General features: G+C 44.0%; 1 protein-coding gene and 1 long non-coding RNA gene across 3 annotated transcripts in view; one reads left to right on the top strand and one right to left on the bottom strand.

Annotated features, from left to right (window-relative positions):
* The window catches only part of Sh3rf1 (SH3 domain containing ring finger 1), a 161,151-nt gene that overhangs the window by 75,529 nt on the left and 58,636 nt on the right, over positions 1-26,986 (bottom strand). The window lies entirely within an intron of this gene.
* On the top strand, positions 18,054-23,401 carry LOC131894074 (uncharacterized). Its single transcript, XR_009374836.1, has 2 exons — positions 18,054-19,135; positions 21,423-23,401. It is a non-coding gene; the product is annotated as an uncharacterized LOC131894074 (long non-coding RNA).

Below are 26,986 nucleotides of genomic sequence, written 5' to 3'. Positions count from 1 at the left end.
CCTCTTCCCTTTAGGCACACAATTAGCACAAAAAATCCTTAAAATGTTGGCTGTATTCTTAAAAAATTATTCTTTTAGCATGGGAGAGTAGTAGCTTAACACTCTTGTTAAACATGGGAAGTTGTTGGGAAAATGTATTCCACCATAGCCCCTACACATAGGTGATAAGAACAATGGCCCCAGATGCCCTCACACCCCAGTCCCCAGCACCTGTGAGTCTCTTATCCTACATGCAAAAGGGACTTTATACAAGGAAAGACTGTCCTGGATCATCTGGGTGAACTGAATGAAATCATGCAGGCGCTAAAAATCAGAACCTTGTCGGCCTAGTTCTGAACTGAGGATGTGGTTAAGGAAGCATTATTCAAACACATGCACCTTTGTTGGCTTTGAAGATGAAGAAGAGGGCCATAAACCAGGTAAGGAAAGGTCTTCTCCCCCAGAGTCACCAGAAAGGAATGCAACCCCGCCTACACCTTGATTCTGGCCCAGGAGGACCCATGTCAGATGTCCGATCTAACTAACTGTAAGTTGATCAATGTGGTTGGAGGCCACTCAGCTCATTGGAATTCATTTCAGAAGCAAGAGGAGACTAATACCCCGCCAGCCAACAGTCATCACGCTCATCTGGCCAGTTTGAGGGACAAGGACATGTGGAAGAAATGCAGCCTTCTACTTTTGAGGACCTCCTCGCCGCCTTCAGGTTATACGAGGATAACTCCAGCACGGCGCACAGAAAAGGAGGCCCCTGAAAGCCACAAAGACAACAATGCCCAACTCCGAACAAGTTAAATCTTACTGTTTACTTTAGCATATTCTTTGAACTCCATGTGCTTCCAAGAGAAACAAATTTTACTTTGAATAAATTTTACAGTCTTCTACTTGAAACAGCTGGTTGGAGTTCTCAAAAAGCAGCTTGTCAGAATTATGTATTTTTTTTCCTAAGACATATTCCACCCACTAAGTCATCCCAGAAGCCTTGGTAAATCACAGAAGATGGCTTCATGAACAGAAATCCCTTCGCTCTCCATCCTGCAGTAAGCTTTTTAGAGGAAAGGACAAAGACGCGAAATGCCTTCTATGTAATTCTGAAGAAGCCTACACAGATCACATCATCTTTATAGCGTGGGAGCGGCAAGCAAGGCTTGTAGTTAGGCATGAACAACAAAAGCCAGGCCATCCCCACGACGGCAAATTCAGCAAGACGCAACCCAAGCTTTAATAGACTCCTTCCAGTTTCCAGCAGAACGTGTCACAGTCTGGAAAGAGACTTCCCATGAAGAATATAGTATGGAAAAGGAAAAGGAAAGGCTAGTGGAGGAAAAAAAAAGTTAAACTGAATACCTACAGAGAAAAAATGTGCCCAAACCAGAGCCGGAGGCTTAAGTTCCCAGTCTGGTTTATATGAACACGGAGCCTCCGCCTCATTCAATTGTTGACATTACGTAATTAGCTGGTTATAATAATAACACTACAGTTTAGCATGCTGCCACCACTGGAGGAATTTTAACTACTTTGGTGAACTGCCTGCCCCCAGCCACATCAGTGCTGGTCTTCAAGGAAAAGAGACGAACGCTTAGTGTGCAGACTACCACAGAGCAAGATAAGAAGGATCCGGCCCATGCAGGATGGGGGGCTCGGGGGTATTTAGTCTGCTCCCGTCTGCTCTTTATTTTTATTTAGTTAGTCCAGACTTTGCTTGTTGCCTTAAGTAAACAAGATTCAGCAAGCGCCTCCCTAGTAAAAGAAAAGGCTGCGTCAAGGTTACCGTCTGCCCGAAACGTGGATATTTTATTTTTCAAAGCCATAAACACTAACATACACAAAAACACTTAAGCCAACAAGCACTTTCAGAGACTTTTATTCTTCAATTTAAAACGAACAAACAAACTGTGACCTAAATAAATAATAAAATACTTCGTAAACAATTCCTCAGACAGCTTCAGAACCTATTAACAGTCACAGCATTTGCCAAAGAAAGCTTCACCTGCCAGGGACCCTTTCTTTCTTTCCTTATTCACACATCCACTCCAGGGACTGGAGAGTGCTATATTCTTTTCTTAGTCAAATAAATGCCATCTGAAATACAGCCTAACCCAGGCTTTCAGATAAGTCCCAGAACTCTGACTGTTAGACGCCCTGAACACAAACGCCCAGATAGGCATTAGGGTGTTAGGTATTTCTTTCCACACGTCTAAGAGTACATACGGTCCAAACTACTATTGTCGGAAGGAAACTCAGAAATTACCTATTTCACTCTTGTTTCACAAAAGAATCCTCCCCTATTGCAACTAAAACACAAAACTTTGTAGTGTAAATATTCTGGGATAGGCTAGTTCCCTGCTTCTCCAGGATAAGGGGCAGAAGGCGGCTGCCCTGCTCCTCCAAAGCAGCCACACTTGAGAATAACAGCCACTCTGTGGTACACACACTCTTCCCTCCCTCACTGGAGACCTCTAATTTTCCGCATCCTTTCCTTGTTCTGACACCGTAACTCCAAAGTTCCTGAGCAAGTACTGACTTGGAACAAACTTTCAAGTCCTGACTTCCGAAGATTAAGAAATAAAATCTTTCTGATCCCCAAGCACTTAAAATCATGGCGATGATGTACCAGTGTGTGTAAAGGTCTCCTGACACGGTCTATCTACATTATGTATATAACTATCTTTTCCAGACATGTACATTTAACACTGCTTTCCTGTTCAATCTCTATTAGGTACCATCTTCTCACCTCTTTGAGAGACTTTGCTACTGTCGGCCTTTTATTCTAGATGATGGTGCCAGAGAAGCGTGGATGTGGGGTCCGATACGCATGACTGATATTTATCTGCCCATTGCCACGCAAATCCGCTTAGCTGCCTTGCTTTTATTTTTCTTTTTAGTTGTCTTCTATGTCTAAGCATCTATAGAAACGCCATTTTGTTATCTGTTTATTTTTGGTGTTTATTGCCCGTCTTTCTTCTTTAATCAGGAAAAGAAGTGTGTTTGTTTTATTATTGTGTTGTTAGTAACTAGAGCTGTGCCTGGCACATAGCTGGACTCCAAATAATTTTTGTTGAATGAATACAGAGGTTTTTTTATGACTGGTGTGTTGGGGGGTGAAATACAGAAAATTAGGGAGAATCCAAACATGCAATTGCCAAATTTATACTAGTTCTCTTTATTCAGTGCAGTCAACTTAATAATTTTGAAGCTATCTGAAACTCACTCTATGACTGAAAAGATGGTACATTATCTCAGTTGATTTGTCAAAAATAACTGACTTTTCTACTCAAAGCAGGTAAAACGCAACCACAAAAGACAACAAAAATGTATTAAGTAACTACTGTTATATAAGAAGACAATGTTTCTACACAGGGTATAATTAGTTAAAGAATACCAAAATAGTCTTTTTTTCACTTTGCTCTTAATTTCCCAGTATCACCAAGGAAACTTGAAACTTCTTATAATATTATGATGGACAATTGGAGGATATAAAACCAGGTTAGCATAACAGCTGACCTCTAAGGTGAAGGGATTTTACTGGTCTCCATTACAGAGTGATTTTGCAATTTTAGATCGGTCTTACAGGAAATGTTTTTCTTAGACACGAATGGCCAGTTTCACTGTTAATCATTCATTCCCCTCTTCTCCCTTGTCTCTCTTCACAGTAAGCTAAACGGCAGAAAGACATACAAAGTATAAAGTGCTCAGGTGCAAAGGATAGCAATGCATTTAACCATCAGATATTAGGACAATTTTACTGCATCCTTAAAGAGATGATGCTAGATAGTAGATATGTTCAACAAAGAATTGCTTCTCCCTAACATAAAAGAGCCAGGTACCTTTTACTAGTTTTTAAAGACAAAAAAAAAATTTTTTTTAGAGAAATATCAACAAGAAACAAGACAGGGTACCACTGTGGCTGGGAATCTTTGTTAGAATAATAGCAATATAGAAAGAGCCTTTTTTCTCCATGTCTATAAAATCAGGCTGTTTATGAGACTACAAGGATAAAGCTGCCAGACTGTCTCCATCAGTGTGGCTCCCAGGGAGCTTTGTCTGTTTTTAAAGCAATAAGAGCTGATGTCATTCTTTCTACTTAAATGTGTTACCTGGGCTGTAGCAGGAAGAGGCAGGAGCTGTTAACAAACAGTCCTTGGTGGCTAATGAAAATCCACTCACAGGAGTCCTAGTGCATGGGAGGTGAGGCCCTTGGGTGCACCCACTACAGGCTGACTGCACACGGCAGCCACTAACTGTTACCTCTGGCATCCACTCAGTACGGCCAGTCCCATGCAGACCATCTGTGTGGCCAGGGCAAACTCTCTGTCGACTGCTTTCCAGCTACATTCTTTGCTCAGTTCTTCTCAGATTTTAAGTCATTTCTAGCTCCATGGGCAGAACCAGAGAACATCGCACAGGCATATACCAAAGACGCCTGACCTTCTTTCTCACTGGAAGACTCTAGAAAAACCACACCGGCTGTGAAGCAGGACCTGGGCCAGGATCTGGGTTGCTTCACTTCATCCCAAGATCCTCCACTTCCCTGAGTCTCCCATGAAGACAGCTACTCAAATTTAACAGAGTAGTAATAATCTGAATAGAGCCTCGTGATCTTAACCTTGAGTCCATGGCAACCACTAATAAACTATGAGCCAATGGGAAAGGGATCCTGATTCGAAGGCAAGGAGGGCCAGCAGCGGCACGGATTCCTAACTCTCTACTTACCCACGGTGAGAGGAGTCTTGTTGGTTTTTGCCCACTGGGTAATGTGGGGGATGCCGAGATCAAGGCTGTGCTAGCAGATGCAATCTAAATTATTCCTTGAATAACAGGACTAATAATAACAGGGAGAAAGGAGATGAAGAGCTCTGGGGACAGCCGTGGGCAAGACCGTACTCGTGGGTGATTATCTGTGAGATAAAGGGTTTTACTTCCTGACTCAAATCCTCAGTGTCTCTTTCAAGTAGTGGTCTTACAGGGCCAGGATAAAGGATTCCTTATTCCTAGCATCTTGCAGGTGTGACCAGGACTTTATCTGTGTCTTGGAATGACGCTTCCTCCCAAAAGACAAATGGTTGAGAAGAATCTGCAGACCTGCTCCCTTCTGAGTTACTAAGATCACTATCTAATAGGGTTATCCTCTCATTTTTTTTCCCATTCACCCCACAAATATTTATTAGGGTCCTACCACAGGCCAAAGCGACAGGCTCGAGAATGAAATGATGAACACGGCAGATACGGCCTCTGCAGACCGGAGCCTACACCTCTAGGTGGGCCAGTGGTACACAGAGAAACGGGGCAGAGGGAATGGGTGCCCTCCAACACAAGCGCTGAAAGTGTTTAATCTCGATAACATCTTTACCTGGAACAAGAAACAGTGCTCTTGGTGAGCGTTATCTTTTTCTTTTTTCTCTAATAGAAAAGTATTTTAGTTGCCCCAAGGTGACTAACAACTTCTTGTGCCTGTCTTCAAGGTTTAGACAGAGGAAGAGAAAGAGAGGAACCTGGTCCAGGCCAGAGGCGAAAGACCATTCCCCAGTCACAGCACGCCCCAAGGAGGTTCCTAGAGCCGCAAGAGCTTGAGGGTACAAACGTCTCCATTTAAAGCTATGTCCCCAGTTCAGCCTCCTTTGTCCCCAGAGTCCTCGCTGGTGACCGCTGTAATAGCAGTTTTGAATAAATGCCGCTTTGAGGAATGAGAGTCTGGGACGTTTTCCTGCCTTGAGGCAGTGTGGTGAGAGAAGACAGCAATCAGAGCTGTAGACAACTATACAGGGTCAGACAGGATTGTGACATTAGAGAGACCTGAAAACCGTGTAGCCGAGCTCCCTCACACAGGCTTTCACCCGGACACTGTCCACTGCCCACTCTGACCTCAGACTCCTCAGAAACCCTCAGGAGGACACTGGACCTCCCACAGTATGTGGGATGGGGCACTCAGGTCATTCTTATCAGTGAAGAAAGGTGTAATGTTGGCCTGGAGAGATCGCTCAGCCGTTAAGAGCACTCACTGGCTGCTCTTCTAGAGGGTTCAATTCCCAGCACCCACAGGGTGGCTCAATCATCAGAAACTCCAGTCTCATGAGATTCAAAGTCCTCTTCTGGCCTCTATGGGCATCTAGCATACCCGTGGTGACAGACATATATGCGGGCCAAACACCCATACCCTTAAAATACTAATAAAACTTAAGAAAAGAAAGCAATGTCAGGAAACCGCACAAGTTAGGCACTGTTTAGTAGAAGAAACGGTAACTTCTCCAGCAGGAGCATGACAGGCCACTTGCTGACCTGAAACTAACCAGGTTTCAAGTAAAGTGGACTTCAAACGCTGGACTCACAGCTAAGAATTTATGTGGCTTGAGGGCGGTGGTGGTGCACACCTTTAATCCCAGTACTCAGGAGGCAGGGGCAGGAGGATCTCGGTGAGTTTGAGGCCAGTCTAGTCTACAGAGTGAGTTTCAGAACGGTCAGGGCTACACAGTGAAACCCTGTCTCGAAAAACAAAAAACAAACAAACAAAAAAAAGAATTTATGTGGCTCACTTTATTTATTAAAGTGATAGTATTTCTTAGAGACTGACTATAAAAACGATTGCTTATGTCAAATTCTATTTTCTTTCTGATTCCGCTATAAAATTTCTTGTTCCTGCAGGCACACAAAACAGTTAAATAATCAAATTGTTATAAAAGGAATTTTGGAGACAGAGATGGCTCAATGGGTAATGACACTTGCTGCCAAGCCTAAAGACCTGAGTTCCATCCCCGAGACCCGGGTAGAGCGGGAAGGAGAGAACTGAGTCCTGCAAGTTGTTCTCCTACCTCCATACATGCACTGTGGTATGCCCAATCACATTCATCCATACGTCCATCCACCCACCCTCCCATCCACCCATCCATCCATCCATCCATCCATCCATCCATCCTTCTACCCACCCATCCATCCATCCACCCACCCACCCACCCACCCATCCATCCATCCATCCACCCACCCATCTATACATCCATCCAGACATACACATATACACACACAACAAAAATAATTGAATATAATAAAACATTCTAATAATTTAAAAACATATACATTTTTGAGCTCACTGATCCCCAAATGTTTTTCAAGAAAATGCTGATACCAACAGTACTGTGATGATACAGAAGCCAGGGAATGTTAAACATGGCTGGAGCCAACCAGAAACTAAGACTGGAGAAAGGCTTTTTTCCTAAGGGCCTTCATTAAGAGCGTGGCCTGGGCCACACTTAGGTTTCAGACCTCTAGACTCCACAGCCCTGAGAGTAAATGTCTGTTTTAAGCTATTCAGTTTGTGATAATTAGTAATGGCAGCCCTAGGAAAAGCACACAGTATCATTAACGAAAAGGTATGGTTGGAGAGACACAGTAGCCCCATGACCCATCCATCCCTAAAGTGAAACACTGGTGTAGCAAAGACCCACGGGCCTGGCACCAATCCCACCGAAGAGCACAAGCTTCGTGCTGCCTTCCTCATCTTGTAAACCAGGATGTCCACACATTCAGGAAGCGGGGTGCCCTAGACTGCTTCAAGGTCAACGCCAAAGCTAACTCCAACAAAGAAAGGCCGTGTGCACAGACGGCACACCTAGCAGCCTGACCAAGAAGAAAGGGCGCACTGTTCTCTAATCATTTCAGAAAGCCCGCCCCTTATTGACGGCAGAGGAGCAATGAAATGTTGATGCAATCATTATAATTCACTGGAAATCTGACGGGGGTGGGGGATTGGGGGGGTGTTGAGGGGGGAGGAAGCAGTCCACATGTAAAAACACCGACAACATTCAGTCTTTTAAGCTTTTCTGGCTTGTTTAACAATTCCAACCTGCCTGCCACAGTTCAATAAATCCTAAATGAAAAGCTTTGTGTAGAAGTGGCCAACACTGGCAAAATAATTTCTTCCATACCCCCTATATCAATTCTGTGTGTGTGCATCAAGCTTTCGGCAAGGAGTGTTAAACATGTGCTCTTTTCTTTACTGATATTTAGGCCACACCACAAAGGGAACAGTTCAGCATTGACTACTGACGCCTGTAGTTGACTTTTTCAATGGACTCAGGCAGGCAATCACCTTGACGTCTTCAAAAAGTTACATATAGCAGAAAGGAGGAAAAAAAATCAACGAGAAACTCCTGGGGATAAAATTCAAGTCTTACTCTAGTGAAGATATAACAGCTTGACTTAAATAATTCTTCTTCTAAGCAGACGCTCACTGGTTCACATGGAATCTTCTGCAAATATCTAAGCTGTGGTTCTTAGGGGTCTCGGGATTCTAGCCTCCTTGAATAGTGTGCCCACCAGGAAGCAAATTTATCCCAACACACAAGTGTAATGTCCTCCCTCCCAACCATTTAAATCCATTCAGAAAATGAGATCTGCGCCTGTAATTAGTCAACTACATCATCAAGTGGTGGCATCCGCACCTTGCACCTTGTTCCGACCTTGTACTGCTGATTTCAGCTCCGTGAACTCTCCCCTTTAAAGGTGTGGTGCCCTAGTCTCAATAGTGCCTGAGGTCAGCGAGGTGGCAGAAGTCGCGTGGGCCAGCGTGGCTTTCTTACCCCTTATCACAGCTCTGCATGGGGAAACGGGTCTAAGATCTGTTAAGGCAGAAAGAAGTGTGTGCAGAAGCCGGTACAGTGGTGGAGAGAGAGAGAGAGAGAGAGACAGAGACAGAGACAGAGACAGAGACAGAGACAGAGAGACAGACAGAGAGTATAGGCCAGATGTCAACATCAGGTGGTGTTCTGGAGGGTGTGTTTGACACTCGGGGTCTCTCACTGGCTACCCAGACTGACCAGCCAGTTAAACCCCAAGGATCCTCAAGCTCCGTCTCCCTAGTGTTAAGACTGCAAGCACACATCACCATGGCCAACTTTTTAACCTGACAGGCCCTCTTGTTTACAATGGCAAGGACTTTCACCGAATCAGCTCTCTCAGCTCTGGGCCCTCTATTTTAAACGTCGTATCTTTTTCCTCATATGGCCTTGAAACGGACCATCCCCAAACTGTCAGAGAAAGAGACATGGACAGAGAAACGGCTTTGGCTCCCACCTGAGGGAATCAGGCCTGGCTCCCACCTGCCCTACCTACCCATGCTCAGCCTGGGCTCATTCAGATTCTGCATTCCAAGTGCTGTGATGCTGACAAATATCAAGTCCCGGGATGCAGCTAATAGTGCTGAGGCCTGCTACACTCTCTATTGGCTCCTCTATTCTTCTTCCCTTCCTCTAGCTAAGTCAGACTTAAGCGTTAACCTTGAGCAAGAAACACTGTAGACTCGTCAGCATCCAACACAAGGCACCAGGACTCCACCCCCACGGAGTTATTTGAAGGAGATTTTTTTTCCCCTTTTAAACATAAATAAATGCCTGGGGCTATTTCAGGACTGCTGTGTTCTACTTCAGTATACACAGATATTAAGTCTGCAAGTTAAAACCGCCGTTCCAAAATTGTTCCCTTTGGGACAAATAAATAGATTTTATGCCTTGTTACTAAGGATGCTAAGGCTTATTGTATGGCTGAGCACAGCAATACTGTTCTCTGGGTACTGTTAGAACATACTGCTCCCAGCACAGAATGAGGAGGGCCAAGACTTGCCACACAGCCCTGCCAGCCACTGTGGCCTGGGGACCGGAGTGCGAGGGCTCTCGTCAGCAGCTGACCCTCCATGGTGAAAACCGTCAGCCCCTGGGAACCTCAGGAATCTATGAGCTGTGGTTAGGGTCAACATCTGCACTAGACACAATTGCAAGTTGATGTCTTGTTTTTGATTTTTTTTTTTAATTGCTATGGTATTTTCTTCCCTGCTTTTTCCTCCCTGGGTGTTTGATAATTATCTCTCTTTTCATCTGCTGTAAAGAAACCTATAGAATGAGAAATTTTGCTCGTGTTTGAGCTAGACTTGGAAGAGGGGACCAGCCTATCCTGGTAGCCAGCCTGACAGCTGTTAGAAAACAGAACCAAGCAAGTCTCCAAAACACTTGTAAGTGAGAAACCAAGAACATTCCCAGGAAGTAGGACATGAAGATATCTCTCCATCTAAAAAATATTCTGTGCAGTAAACGTAATATTAAAATTGTATGGCTGAGAACTTTAACCTTTTTTTTTTTTGAACAGTGAAATAAAGCACTCACAAAACCCAACATACATAGTTCAAAAGTTGTCACCCAAGGAAACATATCCATCACCAGAAGAAATAGGCCTTGCTAGAACCTAGAACCACCCCTCACAATTCTCTTCTCCAAAGGGCAGCCGTCATCCAGAATGTCACCTAAGTATACCTCTTTGGACACCATGTTTTTGTCTGGGCTTGTTTTAAATGCTATTTCAATGGTTGGTAGTATCTTATGTGTAGCTCCATTTTGCTCTGTGTTCTGCTGGTGAATCAGGTGCCTATCTACTATTGCTGTTGATGAATACTATTCCATCATATGACCATATGACAGGTGACACATGTTACCCACCTACTGACAGCCGAATTCCTGGGTTTTCATGCTCATGGGTGGTGTTACTATGAAAGTTCCTGAACATGCCTTTTGTTGGGGTTTCTTTCAACTGGGTTTGACAGAGTGAAAGTGCCGTACCATGAGAGAGCCCAGGGCAGTTGAAACAACGTATGGGCCTCGCAACTACCTATCAAAACTCCAGGTGCTTCCAATCCTTGTCAAACTAGGTGAGCGAAAACAGTCTCTCCCAGCGGTTTTCTCTCATTTCCCTGTGATAAATAACACTGTGCACTTTTTCAAATGCCTTGTGCTTTTAAAAATGTACACTTAAAACTCCACAATGTTTAAGAATGGTTGCCGCTTTATTCGGTCAATATTGATTTCATGTCTCCCCAGCCAAATCTCATTTCTGAACTTCCATTCTGAACAGCTTTCCTCCTAAGTAACACCTTCCACCCTGTCTCTGATGAAAGTATTTCGCTAATAGAATGTTCCAGTTTTGTCTCTGAAGACATCTTTTTCTCACCTGTAGGCTGTGTGGGGTATACCTGTCAGGCACAGAACTCTTGACTGGCAGTTATTTTAACTCAACACATTAAGGATACCATTATTTCCCTGACTCCTAGAATTATAATTCCTAGGGAAGAAATTTGTATCCCTCCAACCTGGTTGCTTTGGCTTGTTGTACAACTGAGTGCAGTGCCCCAGTCTCTGGGGACTGTCAGAACACGCTGTTCCCTGTACAGAGTAAGGACGCAAAGGCTCACCACAGGACCCTGCCATCCCCTGTGGCCTCAGAACTGAAATTGCTTCTATCCCTCCAACCTTGTTTTTATTTTTATCATTTTAAAATGACATGCCTAAGTGAGGATTTCTTTTGACTCATCCTTCATGGAGTTCACAGGACATCTTGAGCTTAGACGTAAAGTTTATACACCAACACTACAAAACCCTCAGACATTACCTGATCCATTTCAGCTCTAACCTCCTGAGATTCCAACTGTATTTTAAAATCTTGCTTCATCCATTTTGTCTCTTAACTTCTGCATTTTCCATCTTCCTCCTCTCTGTGTTTCCTTTACATATTTCCTTTCTCCTATTCTTCAGTTTTCAAAGTCTCTCTTTGTTTGTATCTAATCTACTTTTCGACAGCACCCCCTAAGCAAACTGTTTATCATGGTGACTATAATTTGCAATTCTAGAACTTTCATTTGGTTCTTCTTTTATGCTCCATATTGTCAATTCGTATCTTTTCTTAAAATAGTAAACTCATTAATTTTAAAATCTGAATCCACAGTGCCAATTTCTGAAGCTCCTAATGCATTTTAAAATTAATTGTGCTTATTTATTTTTATGCATGTAGGTATTTTGCCTGCAAGTTTGTCTGTATACCACATGTGTGCCTGGTACCTGCAAAGGCCAGAAGAGAGTACTGGTTCCCCTAAAACTGGAGTCACAGACAGTTGTGAGCTGCCATGTGGGTGCTGGGACTTGAACCCAGGTCTTCTGAAAGAACAGCCAGTACTCTTCACCACTGAGCCCTCTCTCTAACACATTTTCCATTGCTACTGTTCCCCCTGACTTTGCTGTTTTCTTTACACCTTATTATCTAACAGGCATTGTTTTCATAAAAATGCTCGTAGAACAATTTGAGAATCAGGATAACACTATATTCTTCTAGAGATGATTTCATCTTATTCTGCCAAATACCTGTGGGATTGTTCTAACTTCAGGGAACAAGAAGAGAAATTAGGCCCTCATCCTCCCTAACTGTGGCCCCATAAACCTTTATACCCCCAAATACTCCATTATATTTTACCTTGCTCTCTCAGTCATCTTGAGCAGAAAGGATCACTCAAATGAGCTGGTCCACCAATACAAGAATCCATCTCCTGGCTTTGCATTCCATTATCACCAGCTACTCTTTCACTGTCTCTCAAACTCTTTCCACATTTAATGTTTTTAACCTGGTCTTCCATTATATTTAGTTTATCTGATAAGGTATGTTATTCTCTAAGTCCTTAATGAGTTCTGACTATTTTGCATTTAAAAAAAAAAAAAAGAACTAAAATTGGGCTGGAGAGATGGCTCAGCCCTGAAGAGCACTGGCTGCTCTTCCAGAGGACTCAAGTTTAATTCTCAGCACCCAACATGGCCGCTCACAACTGTCTGTAACTCCAGTCCTCGGAGACCTGACTCTTCTGGCCTCAGCAGGCACTGCATGCATGCAGTGTACAGACACACACAGAGACAAAACACTCATGCACATAAAATAAAAATGGAGAAAAAATATTTTTCAAAAAAGAATGACTAAGAAACACTCAGAGAAATCATCTTTAAGTTTACCGAACTTTAATCACAGAAAACTCACCCTATAATAACTCCGTTAGTTGCCTTTCTCATTTCTATGACCAAACAGCTAACAAGCAGCTTGGGAGACAGGGTTTGTCTGGGTTTATTATTTAACGGTACAGTCCATCAAGGAGGGAAGGGGAAGGATTGGGAGCATGAGGCGGCCAGTCACTTGTATCTGCAGGAAGGAAGCAGATTGCTCATCCTCAGCCTCCTTTTTCCTTTTGATTCCAAGGCAGGATCCCAGACCATAGCACCATGTGACCCACAGTCAGGGCCATCTCTCCTCAGCTAAACCTTTTTGGAAACATCCCCATAGACACACACCAGGTGTGTTTCCATGGTGATTTTAAACCCCATCCAACTGATAACGAATCCTGCCCATCACAATGGCCAAGCTTCTTGTGTGTTTTATACAACAAAACTGCCTTGGAACAGCATGTCAATCCTGTAAATATAAGTAAAAGTACTGACATCTTTATCTTGACATCACAAATTTATGGATCTAGCAATCCTCCAGCTAATACAAGGGACATTTCTTTAGCATTTGTTTGTTCAGGATAGTGGGTTGGCTGGGGAAATGGTTCAGTGGGTGAAAGGGCTTATTGTCCAAGCATGAAGTCCTGAGTTCAGATCCCAGCGACCCACATAAAAACCTGTTGTTGTGCACATGCCCGTAATCCTGCTGCTGGCGGATAGGGAGATGGGGATGTGGGGGTGGCTGCCAGGGACTGCATCGAGCCAGTCTCACTGAAAGTGGCAAGCTCCTGGCTCAGTGAGACACTCTGAAGGGAACAGGATGCTGGATGATAGAGGAGGACCTCAGATGTCCTCCAGCCTCTGCACACAAGGACATATGACGTCTCCCCTTACATACATATACCACACACACACACACACACACACACACACACACATACACAGAGTGCATGCAGGGGGGCGGGGGATATATCCTAAAAATTGTTAACTGTAGGATATTGACCGAGATAAAATATCCAATGATTTAATTGTTGAGTAAGTTACAGAAGAGTACAAGGTTGTATGATACCACCTTTCATATACTTTCCATGGTCAGGAATTGTTTTTCAGATTGCTACAGCTTTTAACACTGTAAACCCTGATGAAAGACCTAACTGTCCAAGGCTAGTACAATGCATATCCCTAAGAAGCCCGGTTACATTCACAACAGTGTTTTGCTCTAAAATGTACTCTTTTGTAAACACCACAAAGTACATGTACTTGTTCTATTTCCTTCTTTTTATGCTAAATAGAAATAAAAGAGCCAGGTCATGCATTCTGATTTGTATATTTTAAACAAATTTACGTTTATTAGGAATAATGCATTCTCTATGGAAATCAACCAAACGATCTTTTTGGAAGCATCAATTTGTGTAAACTTTTACAAATGTACATTTATCAAAATGAATACTAAAGAGGCTATGTAAGAAGAACTCACATTGATATTCATTAGAATGAACCCCCAAAGTACCAAACACAGAAAAGTTCAGGAAGGACCCATAATTTAGCAAAAGAATGGCAAACAGGATGGAATAGACTTCAACAGAAACAATGGAAGCCAAAGGCTTGTGAGAACGTCTTTAGAGTGTTAAAAGAGAAGAAGCCAGCCCAGACTTAAGAACAAGATAAAGTCTGTGTGAAATGATGAAAACACAGAGACAGGATTAGCAGCAGTATACCTCCCAGTGTCAGAAGGACATGCTTCCAAGAGAGCAAAGGCCCCTGGGAGAGCAGGTCTCAGCCGCAACCAGGAAAGGAAAGATTGTGTGTTTGTAAAATGAAGGCAAAGCTAACCACATGTTATTTCATATGCGTGCGTATTATATAATATGTCTGAGGTGCTTTCTGTTGGTCGGCTGTGTTTGTAAACAGTCTGTGAGGTGAGTAGGAAGCGTCTGTGAGGTGGGTAGGAAGCAACTGGAGCTATGCTCTATGATCTTTGCCCCTCAAGAGAGGAGTCTAGTACTGGGTTTCAATTTAGACTCTAGTGTTCGCGGTGCCACCAGAGAATCGGCATACGATTTCTCCATCATTTGGGGGAACCAACCACTGAAACAAGCCCCAGGTCTCAGCGGCTTCACGGAGCATTCTCACTCCGGTTAAACAACCAGTTGGCAAGGAGTTTTCTTCTACACAGAGACTGGAGACTCCAGTTCTTACTCTTCTTGTGAGACTCAACTCTTAGCATTTTCCCGTCTTTTGCATCCTGAGACATAAGGTGGAGTGGGGTACAGGATGAGCTTCAAGCACTCCCAAAGAGCCTTGCCAGGAACCAACATATATCACGTCAGCTCACATCTGCTGCTGAGTCACAGTCACAGTGGAGGGAGGGGATACACTAACAACACGCGATCTCACCTTCGGGGCATACCACTCGAGAGTACGTGAAGACTAAGACATTTAAGGAAAGTGGTTGGGAACGTCCATCAAGGCTTCCAAATCTACCAATAATAGATAAAGAAAGACAACATGAGCAAGCCTGATGGCCAGAGAGGTGAGATGACTGTGGCGTGGTGGCCCTCAGGAGGCAGAGATCTCTGTGAGTTTGAGGCTAGCCTGGTCTACAGAGTGAGTTCCAGTCCAGCGAGAGCTACTTAATGAGATCCTGTCTCGATGATGATGATGATGATGATGATGATGATGATGAAGAGTAGACAACTGCAAACTAATCTTTAGTTAAACATCAGACTACAATGTATTTTAAAAGCATCACAATAAAAATCCAGCAATATCATATTTGCAAGAAACTCATGTAAAACATAGACATGAAAAACAAAAGCATAAAAAGAACCTAATAAAGTCCAACACTCACATTATTACCATTTTATAAGTAGATCCCCCCCTCCCGCCGCCGCCGCCGCCGCCGCCAAAAAGAAAAAAGAAAAAAAGATAGAGATCATCTATGGTTAAGATTTTAATGGAAAACTATAATTCCATTATATATATCCCAATTAGAATAGCTTCAGGAGGTTAGGTGTGGCAGCACACGCCTATGAGCCCAGCACTTGGGAGCCTGAGGCAGGAGGATCACATATCTAGGCTAGCCTTGTCTACATAGTGAGTTCCAGGCTAGCCTGAACTACATAGAAACCAAAAATCCCAGCTATCGATGTGTACAGCAAATTGTAATGGAAACATGAAGAAATGAATCCATTAGCAGCAGGAGGTTCTAAAACATGTTTGAGTAGAGTATGGGGTGCTCACATGTAGTCCTACTTTTCTTGCTTGCTTTCTGTTTTGTTTTTGGAGACAAAAGTTTCATTCACACTGCAGCCTAGGATGGCCAGGAACCCACTAGATTACTCAGACTAGCCAAGAACTTGCAGCAATCCTCCTGCCTCAGCCTTCTGAGTTCTAGGATTACAGGCCTGTGCCAAGTCTAACCTTAATATCACTTTCATGTACATATTTTCTAAACATTATATGTGGTTAAGCCACAAAAAGTCTCAATGAGTTTCCAAGAAGAGATATTATATAGACCATGTCCCTTAATCACAAAGCAATTAAAAAATCAAGAACATGGAAATGAATTTTAAGTTCCCATATGTTGCTAGAGAATTGTAAATCATTTCCAAACAACCCATGAGTCAGAGTAAAAGTTGGGAAGGAAATGTACACGTCAGTAGGAATGAGCCAGGCTCACTGCAGCATGGATAAATTGGAAAGATAACACTGGACTTTGTAAAAGTTGCTCCAGCTAGTGTTGCTGTTTTCAAAAACTTCACACTTATACAACGGACTGTAAACTCCTGTTACAAGACAAATGAATGATAAACATAAGATGGTAAAGAATGGGCAGAACGGGACAATGAAATAAGTTATCAGTAATGGTCTGAAATTGAATGGTAACTTCCCTGATTTATAGGCAAGTTGCATGCTCCAAATATAACTCCAATTATCATCCATGCATCTTATTATTACTGACATGGGATGCACTGTCACCTACACTGTGACCCGTCCGACTACATATGTGTGTCATTGTTTATTTTATTAGCAGTGCTGGAGACTGGATCTATCCCCGAGCTACCCTCCCAGCACCCATTCACCATTTGAAAATTCCCTGTTAGTGCTTATGCTCCTCCCATTTTCTTCCTGTTCACAGACTGAGAAGACCCGGTAAATCCCAGAATAGCTTAATGAGAAAGGTGGTTCACATACGAAGCTTCTAGAGCGGTGGTTCTCAACCTCCCTAATGCTGCCACCCGTTAATACCGGTCCTCACGTATGGTGACCCCCCAACCATAAAATTATTTTGTCACTACTTCGTAAGTGTAGTTTTGCTACTGTTATGAATCGTAATGGAAACACTTGATATGCAGGGTATCTGGTACGGGACCCCTATGAAGGGGCTGGGAGCCACAGGTTGAGAAACTGTTCTAGAGCGTAGTAGCTCAGAACAACTAACTATAAAGTGCCTGTGCAGAACACAGGGCCTTTTCAAAATGCCACCAGCGAGAGAACAGCTCTCTTCAGTGTGTGCAAAACCCAGTAAGACAAATAAATAAAAACACCACACTTCGGAACATAAAGAAAAATGGCCGATGCCAATGTCACCACTTCCGGTGGCTGGCAACCTGAAACATCTTTCCTATGGTAAGTTTTAGAATATGATCAACATTTCCTAAACACACATCTTTGGAAAGCATCCTATTTCACAAAGAGCAACAGGGATAATGACATTGGGAATTGAAGTTCTTATTAGAAAAATTATATTTGGGGTTTTATTTACATGCCCTTTCAGTCCAGCTGCTACAGTTGGCTTTAGCCATTAACTAACACCAGCCCTAACTTCTTCTGCAGTGGGTCTGTTGATGAAAAAGCCAGGAAACAGTGTGCCTCCACTGGGAACATTTCGAAGAAGGGGTTTGACAGGGGCTGAGGCAAGGAGGGTCTTATAAAACAATATTTGCTAAACTAAAAACACACAGGCACACATGGGAGTTGTTTTTACTTTCAACAAGTTCTGAAAGCAGGAACAAAATCGAGGAGAGTTAAAAGAATAATTTAACACTGATGTTCCGGGAATGTTGAAAGAGACCAGGCATTCAGAACTCATGCTGCTAAATCTGTTCATCTACAACCTAAAAGGCATTTTCATGACAACGGCGTTGCTGTGCCTCGGTGTTCTGCCTCCTCAGGCAGCTTATTTCCTGCTCAAAGTTATAATTTTGTATTCATAATACCATAATCATTTCCATGGCAACTTCCTGTGATGTCAGAGAGAAAACACCGCTGACTTCTCCCACAGCTCCCATCTCCCGGCAGAGCCACTGTGTTGATTTTATTCTTTCCCAAGTGCACCAAAGATTTACTATTCTTAGCGCTGAGGATGAGGTCTCAAGCGAAACGCTCTCCATCCATCACTACAGGCAAGCAGGGGAAAACCAAGAAGCCAGGCTCCTGCTATGGAGAGTCAACTTGGGTTCATGTCCAGGCTCCACTAGCTGTGAGATACACGGTATCTAACGTTCTCGAGGTCTGGTCTGCCCATCTCAAAGATACCAAGGCATCTCATAAGGTCACCGTGGGAATTAAATGACAGGACGTGTATCAGATGCCTAGTCCAGCATTGGACCGATATAAGCTCAAAGGCAAACACCGTGAGGGTCCACCAGAACTTAGTCATCTCCAAGCCCGAACAATGAGTTGTAATGGATGGCATCTTTGTCTTCATTCTGCAAAGGCCGAGGGGCCTGCTTTGTGCAACACAGTGTCCCTTCGTGCTGCAAGGACAGGAACAGCGTGCGTGCCTGGGCTCTAACAACAACCGCTTCTTTTACCCGATGCTCCAGCTCAATGCTTACTAACCTCAGCAGAGGTCTTGTTCCTGGCACAAGATCAACCTCGATGCTTGCCCTCTCTATTTCTCTTGTGCCCACACACCCAGGCAAATAGAGTACACATTTAGCAGCCTTAAACAGTAGGTCTCTGTGTGGATGAGAACTCAGGCTCAGGCTGGGCAGTGCTATTTCAGTGCACCATCTCATCTGTAGCTCCTGCTAAAGAATAAATTAAAATGAATACAAAGTCTTCAGTTTCAGCCTGTTTATAATTATTATTTGGGTTGAAAGCATAGTCACAATTGTCTGAGCCTCTAAAACGTACAATGGAAGAAAATATCTACCTTCAGAAACCAAAGTATCAGTTAATTCCATGCCTGGATAAGTGCCTGTTTCTACAAAAGCAAGCACAATAATAATTTCATCTACCAACATCATGAAGCCCTTTCCAGCCAGAGGAAGCCCAACACTTTGGAATTGCGTAGCTATGTTGCTGCCCTTGGATATTTCAACTTTGCGCCTAACGTAGAGGTCAGTGAATTGACCGTTAGAAATGCTGGTGTAGTCCTCACTAAAAGGAACCCGAAATATTGACAACTGCGCACTTTCTGAGCAAGAAGACAATAAAATAAATAAAAGGAAAATGGAGCGTTCTGTATGGATAGTAATGCGTCTCCTCTTGAACTCTTTGGGGAGCTGGCTGTCGGGAGGAAAGGCGCAAAATATTTGCTGTATGAATGACTGGTCTCCCTCCCTCCCTCCCTCCCTCCCTCCCTCCCTCCCTCCCTCCCTCCCTCGTTCCTTCCTTCCTTGAAACGGGGTCACACAGCATCCGAGCTAGCCTCAAGCCGAGGATGCAGCCAAGGATAGTCTTGAACGTCTGATCCTCCTGCCTCCATCTCTCAATAGCTGGGATGACAGGTCTGTGCTGCCATTTCCCATTCGTGACAAATGCTGGACAAGCACTCTAGCTACTGCACCAGCTCTCCAGCTTTTCCTTAGCTCTTGTGAAGAGACACACTCTCCTAACGGGCTCTTCTCCACTTCTAAGTGACAGCAGAGGCATGGGGCTCCATGAAGTCACACATTAAGGAACATCCTACAAAAGACAGGACCTAGACCTTGGTGCTAAACAGTTAGGGTTGAGAGTCTGATGGCACTAACGAGGTGTGTGACCCTGAATGGTGGCTTTTTGCCAAGTAGGAATTAATACTTTTTAGCCCACAGCTCTGTGGTGAAGAGAGTGCCCAGCATACTCTTGGCACACAAAAAGCATTCAGAAAACGCCTTTCACGCTCCTCGCTCTAACTTACTTCACCCTGAAAGGCTCTGAGGATAAGGAAACTTCACCGTGGATGGTCACATGAGATGGGAAAACCAAAACAAGCAAACCCCACACAGAGCATGATCTTCAGGAAAGAATTAGCTTCTCCAAATGTAACACTATATCCCCTAACGTTTCCCCTGGGTTCCCTTAACGCAGGCTCAAAGGTCTTAAGTACTGCAGGGTTCTTTTTTTAATTACTATTTTGTTTAAGTTTTGAGGTGCACATCTTCTTTTCATCACACTAAGTCAACAAAACTTCCAACGTGTGTTTCATTAAATTACATTTTCTGCCAAGGTTTTATCAACTCCCCCCCCTCCCAATCAAAACAGCATACTTTTATGACCAAATAGCACAATACGTCTTTCCTCCAGCAACCCCTAAACTTCTCCCAAGTAAGCCAAGATTCATGTTTCAATCACTCAGAGCAGAGGATGAAGTCAAGTGTTTAACCTTGATAATGAACACTAGACACTTCCTCCTCATCAAAGGCATCAGCTTCCTCACAGCGCGTGGTAGGGATCGTGCAAGGATGACCCCACATTTACTTTGTTTCTGTCATTTGAACCAATTTTTTAAAATTAAGAAGTTGACTGACTGACTGACTGACTGGAAAAAAAAAAAACTTTACAAGGGAGTGAAATGTCTTCCTCCATGTCACTCACCTCACAGAGAACCAAGGCAAAGGAGGGTTCCTACAGTAACATGGGACATTACCAGCAAAGGAATTACCTGATGTGACAGGGTCAGGAGGAAGCCCGGGGGGGGGGGGGGGGGGAACAGCTTCATTAAATGCACTATTTACGTTCCTCTAAGTCCAATGTTTTAAATTTGTGACATTTGTTTTGAAACCAGAGTCAGATCTAGTACACAGTATTCCTTTGGCAAGAGCAATAAAAACGATAATGCCAGTAAGTCTAGCTTTCTTATGGATGCTTTCTGTGTCGGGGTATCAGAGGACCTATGAATCAGGTCAAAATTAACACCACATGTGTGTCTTCGGAGAAACAGAAATGGCTGGTGAGATTTCTATCAAGGAAACTAATTTATAGCTTTGTAATCCCATTGAGAAGACAGTAATCAGCCTGGGAAATGCTCCCAGGCCACTCTCTCTTTTCTGTTAATAATTGAGTTAGGGAAAATAAGATCAAATCACTGAAAAATGCAGGCACATTTCCAGGCATGTCAAACAAACAGCCCGAGGCAGGACAGCAGAGCACTGCCCACAGAGTGTCTGGCCTTCTTGGCTTATTTTTTAAGGCATTTGCTCTCATCAAAGCGCTGACAGACACTCACCTGGTGGGGAAAATCCTCCACGTGTTGTTTCACTCAGGAAGTCTGAGAGAGACCACTACATTAATTGGGCTATTGGTTTCTGTCTTTCCCTTTCTCAGAATTCACCAATACACCCCACCAGTGCCGAATGAAAATGTTGTCTGAGAGAGACCACCGCATTAGCTGGACTAATTCATTTCTGTCTTTCCCTTTCTCAGAATTCACCAACAACACCCGACCAGGGCCGAATGAAAATGTTTCTGACTGAAGGAAAGAAGGCAATCCCAAGAATATTTAAACGATTGCTTAACCAAGCCCACCATGGTGACACGTGCCTTTGACCCCGTCACTCAAGAGGCAGAAGCAGAAAGATTGCTACAAGTTCCAGGCCAGTCTGATCTATACAGTGAATTCTTAGCCAGTCAAGGCTGTATGGTAAGTCACTGTCTCAAAACAACAACAACAAAGCATTTCCTAACAAGAACAGACACACACAAAACACACAGCCTGCCAAGAAAGCAGAGCTAACCCCACTAAATGACATCTGACATTGCCTTGGCAGAGTGATCTTTGAAAAAAGAAGCCGCAATCTCTCAGGGACATTCATGTTTCAGTCACACCCAGAATTTGGGGCCTTTTGCAATTTGTTCTTTCCTTTCCTGCCAACACGATAAGAATAACGTTTCTTTTTGTTTGTTTTGTTGAGACAGTCCTGCTATGTATCTCAGAGTGGCCTAACTCAGGACCTTCCGGCTTCAGCACTCCAGCTAGCTGAGGATTACAAGCATTTGCCCCCAGGTGGATGTGGAAGCCAGAGGCCAGCTTCAGGGATCATGTCTCAGGAGACATCCACCTTGTTCTTTTGAGACTGCGTCTCTCACTGGGACTTTAGGTGAGGCTGGCTGGCCAGGGAGCCCCAGAGATCTGCCCGGCTCCACCTCCCCAAGCACACACCATGCCAGGCTGTTCGCATGGGTTCTTGGGTCAAACTCAAGTCTTCAAGCGTACATGGCAAGTGCCATCTCCCCAGCTCCAGCTCATATTTTTGAATGGATAAACAGTGAGAAGCTGGGAAACTTCAGCAAGTGCTGTAACATTTATGATACTGGCTAAAGAAAAGCCTCCTCAAACTGGAAGCTTTCAGGAACTTGCTAAACAGCAGCCCTGGAATATCAACCTTCACCAAAGGACGTCAGGAAGGAGCATGGAGGGGATACACCAAAACCCAGAGACTCTTCACTGCTATAAACGGCAGAATGTCCAATGTGGACCACCATAGAAACTCCATCTAGGATGGGTCAGTGAAGGTCCATTGTCTTCATGTGCGTTACAATAGCTTAGTGACCTGCCTCAGCCAGGGGTCTGTCGACAGTACCCTCAAAAGAGTCACTTTATAGTACGGACATTAGAAAACGTCCCAGGAAAGCTATGGGCAGTATTATTCACAGAGGACCTTGGAAGCCTCCATGGTCCAATCCTTTCAGAATACACAGTAGAAGACACTCCAGCCATGAGAGGCACAAGAAGATCACATTTAGTACTGCTTTAATTTACCCGTGGGGCATCCTAATAACAAAGTGAGTAGATCCGAAGTCTAAGAAGAAATGGACCTGCTAACTTCTACACAGTATGCCATCCAAAAAACGGAATTCCCTACATTTTTCAAACAAGTCTCAACAATGCACTAAGACCCTTTAGGATTGGACATCCGCCTCAGAGTCAACAATAGCCTGGAGAGATGCCAGAAGCTTGCGGCTCTGTCTGTCATACGTGGTCAGCTCCATAGCGGTCCTCTACATTTGCAAGGTGCAGCCCTCTGGGCTCTGGCTGCTGCCCATCTTGCTGTGAAGATAAACCCAATGGTGGCGGAATGTGACGGCTGGGCCAGTTACAGAGTGGCTCTGCAGGACTTGGCAAAGGGAAGACACCTAGCCAAAAGCTCCCTTTCTTCTTAACTCCCGGTCTCCTAGGTCAGAAACAGCTCAGCCTCAGCAGAGGGCAAGAGACTGAGCTGTTTATACAGGTGCCGCTTTCCAGAGGCCCCAACAGGAGCAAGCCCCTCCCTCCCACAGAGCTGGCTGCAGATCAGAGGCCTGGTGACTCCATAGGGGAGCTCTGACGGGGTGGGTGGATCCTGCCCCAAAGATGGGCACTAGGCCTGGGGAAAGCGAATAAAACCCGGAGACTTCTCTTGGAATCTGCCAGGCTTTCCTATCTGTAGGTGAGACCCTATGCAGGAGGCAGGATGAAACAGGAAACTAAAGAGAGAGAGAGAGAGAGAGAGAGAGAGAGAGAGAGAGAGAGAGAGTGAAAGAAAGAGAGAGAGAAAGAAAACACTCAGAAGTCTAAAGACCCAGCCCAGAGTTGCTTATTTAAGGCTTCAAATTTTGGGTTTTTGTTTCCATTAAAAAGAAACCACATTCCTTTGCCCACAGTCTCCCTCCCTCCCCACACTGGCTGACCCCAAGTAACAGCAGTTTCTGTCCAGAGTTTAAATGACCTCTGGCCTTCCACCCACTTTATCTTCTACAGGAATTTCATTCATCCTTTTGTTACCCACTAAACCCCCACGGTGCCCTTGGTTTCCCTCACTTTCACTCATAGGCCCGAAAGAAATTCCGTATCAGCAAAAGAAACAGTGGGGGGGGGGGGGGGAATGTGAGCTCAATACCATAATTCTACTTTCTTGTAGGACAGGAGGACACATACGTCTGCCCTAACGATTTAGTATAGAATTGTCTTCATTCCTAATTGCGAAGAACATAGAACCGACAGGGCCAGTGATTACAGCTGGCTATGTTAATTATACTCACTCTACCCTGGCACCCAAAGAGCAAGAGATGGTACCAAACATGTACCCTAAAACCCCCCTTGGGACTTCTCATCTCTCACCTTCCTCTCTCTTTCATTCAGGTCCAGCTCAGAGAAACCTACACATTTGTCAATGCAAGTCCTTTGTAATTTAAGGAGAAACGGCCAAAACGCACTCATAACCATTCAGAAGCCATTGAGCATTAATAAAAATTCCCCACTCCCTCCTCCTCTGTCTCTATCTATCTGTCCATCTATCCATCCATCCATCTATCATTTATCTATCCACCCATCTCTCTGGGTGTGCTTGTGTCAATGTTTGTGGGCATATGAAGGACAGAGGACAAGCTTGGGTGACCTTCCTCAGGGTCCCTCACATTTTCTTTTCCCTCTCGTTAGTTTGGGATTTGCCAAGTAAACTAAGCTGGCTGGAGAGGCCCAAGGATCTGCCCATTAGATCTGCAAACTTCTATTAAGACGTCACTGTGGCAGGAAAATAAGGGACTTGAAAATTAAACAACATACAAAGTAAGGCTGTGTGTTGTAAGAAAAGGGTGTGGTCTTTGTCTTGGTCAACTCTGGAACAAGGACCTTTATTCAGGATGCTTTTTCTCAGCAGGCTTCCAGTTTCCACTGAGGGCTTGTCAATGGCTCCACTTCTCCTTCTGCACCCCAAGTCTGCAGCAGGGATAACCCAGCCTCGTAAGGGAACAGTTACTTATCCACCTTCCCCACCGGGATACAGTGCAGGAGGTAGGAATGATGTCTAGATTGTATGATAGCATCCATCATCAAGGTGGAGCTTAGTCCATGGTGAGTCACCAGATACCAACCTGAAATGATCAGTTCAAAACCTAGTTCCTCTGTAATGTGAAGATACACCAGCTCTCTTGCCCTTGAAAGAAGACGATAAGAACCATAATACCGCGTGCTAGAGCTAGCGCAAATCACGATACACAGTGAACATGCGTGGCTTTCCTGCCTTCCGCTATCGCTCCATTATGATAGGTCCTATCTAGCCTTCCGCCCTCACTGGCACCTCCCTGTGCCTTCTCACCTTCTCCTCTCAATTCTCTGTCCCTCCTACTCACCTTTGTTTCCTTTATTTATTTCATTCTCTTACCACAAAGGAGCATTTACAGTTGAAACAAAACCTTATGTCCTGATTCACAGCAAGACAAAGCAGTTTATATGATTGCTGTAGATTTTTTTTTTTAAGCCCATAACTATGTCTAAAAGGATGCAGCACTTGGAATAAACCCAATTGTCCAAATTACAGTGAAACATCAAGAAGACTGTTATTTACCAGAGAGGTGAAGTCTCTTTTAAAACTAAAAGAATTCCAAAGTAGAAAGACTCTGACTTCATATGAAACATTTTCTTTCCAAAATAAAATCCGTAATTTCACGTGATTGTTTTCTGTGTGTGATGCGCCCATGTTATCAGTTTCCTCAAGACAAGAATTACTTAAGCTGGGCATGGTGAGTTAATTGTCACCGTGACGGAGTCTACAGTCACAGGCCTGCCTGTGACAGATCATCTTGTTTAGATTCATGGATAGGGAAAGACCCATCTTAACTGGGGGACAGGGGTTCCTGGACCCTGTAAAATGGGGGAAGCAGACCAAACACTAGTAGTTTGCATCCAGCTCTCTGGATACAAGGTGAGCAGCCACTTCAAGTTCCTGCAGCCTTGACTTCCTCCTCTCAATGGACGGTATCTTGAAATGGGCTTTTGTCACGCCAGTTTATCACAGAACGAGGAAGAGAACTATGGCGGGGGTGCCTCCCAACCTGCACTAAATGAACTGATCCAAAATGAACAAGTTGGGTCGGAAAGAGAATGCAAAGAAAAAGAAAAAGAAAATAAAAAAATAAAATAGACCACATGCTGTGTTGGTTGGTTTTATGTCAACTTGCCACAAGCTAGAGTCATCTGAAAGGAGGGGACCGAAATTGAGAAAATACTTCCATAAAATCCACCTGTGGGGTGTTCTCTTAGTGATTGATGGGGGAGGGCCCAACCCATTGTGGGTGGGGCCATCCTTGGGCTGGTGGTTGTATAAGAAAGCAGGGTGAGCATGCCATGATGAACAAGCCAGTATGCAGCACCCCTCCATGGCCTCTGCATCAGCTTCTGTCTCCAGGTTCCTGCCCTGTTTGAGTTCCCGTCCTCAGTTTGATGATGGACAGTGATGTGGATGTGTAAGCCAAATCAACCCTTTCCTCCCCAAGTTGCTTTGGTCACGGTGTTTCATCACAGCAATAGAAACCCTAACTAAGATGCATGTCCTTGAACCTAAAACCCCAAGAAAAGTCTCTACTGTCCCTGGATTTGAAGGACTCAGGTTTTTCAATCCGTTCTCTAAAAGAACTAAACCAAAACAGCACCAAGCTGCCTTCTCAACAGAGACTTTAGATGAAGGTCTGTCACATCGGCACAATGAAAAAGTTTGAGAAGTAGAAAACTCATACAATTCAAGTCAACGTCTATATCTAGAGATGGTTTTCAAAATTAAAGGTCAAGATAGAAATCACTCATGATGTACTCATGTGGTTTCTAAGTATTCTAAAATTCTATTTCACCTCGCGCCAGGGAAATTTGCCAGAGGCCAGCCAAACGGAATCTCACTAGCCTCATCCAAGGTCCCCATTTCAATGGATGCTGTTCCTGACTCTATCGCACAGAGGGGCCTTTTCAGTGTGATATTACTACATGTTTTATGCCTTCCTAACCAGAATATAAGAAAAGCTGGTAACTGACGTTCATGTTTAACATCGTAAAATCGTAAAGTTAAATACCACTTAGTACTTTGTTCTGCAGACTCCCTGTGGTCCTCAATAAAAGAAACTTAGTTTAGAATTTAAAACCTGCTTGATACTTCCGACTGATGACAGGCAAGCCTGGACACGGGCAGGCGGGACAGGGCTAGCCCCAGACCTGACCCGGAGTAAATACAAGGGGAAGAAGG

The sequence above is a fragment of the Peromyscus eremicus genome, chromosome 17 (assembly GCF_949786415.1).
Source record: "Peromyscus eremicus chromosome 17, PerEre_H2_v1, whole genome shotgun sequence".
NCBI classification, from domain to species: domain Eukaryota; kingdom Metazoa; phylum Chordata; class Mammalia; order Rodentia; family Cricetidae; genus Peromyscus; species Peromyscus eremicus.
This window is presented reverse-complemented; position numbering and strand designations above follow the sequence as displayed.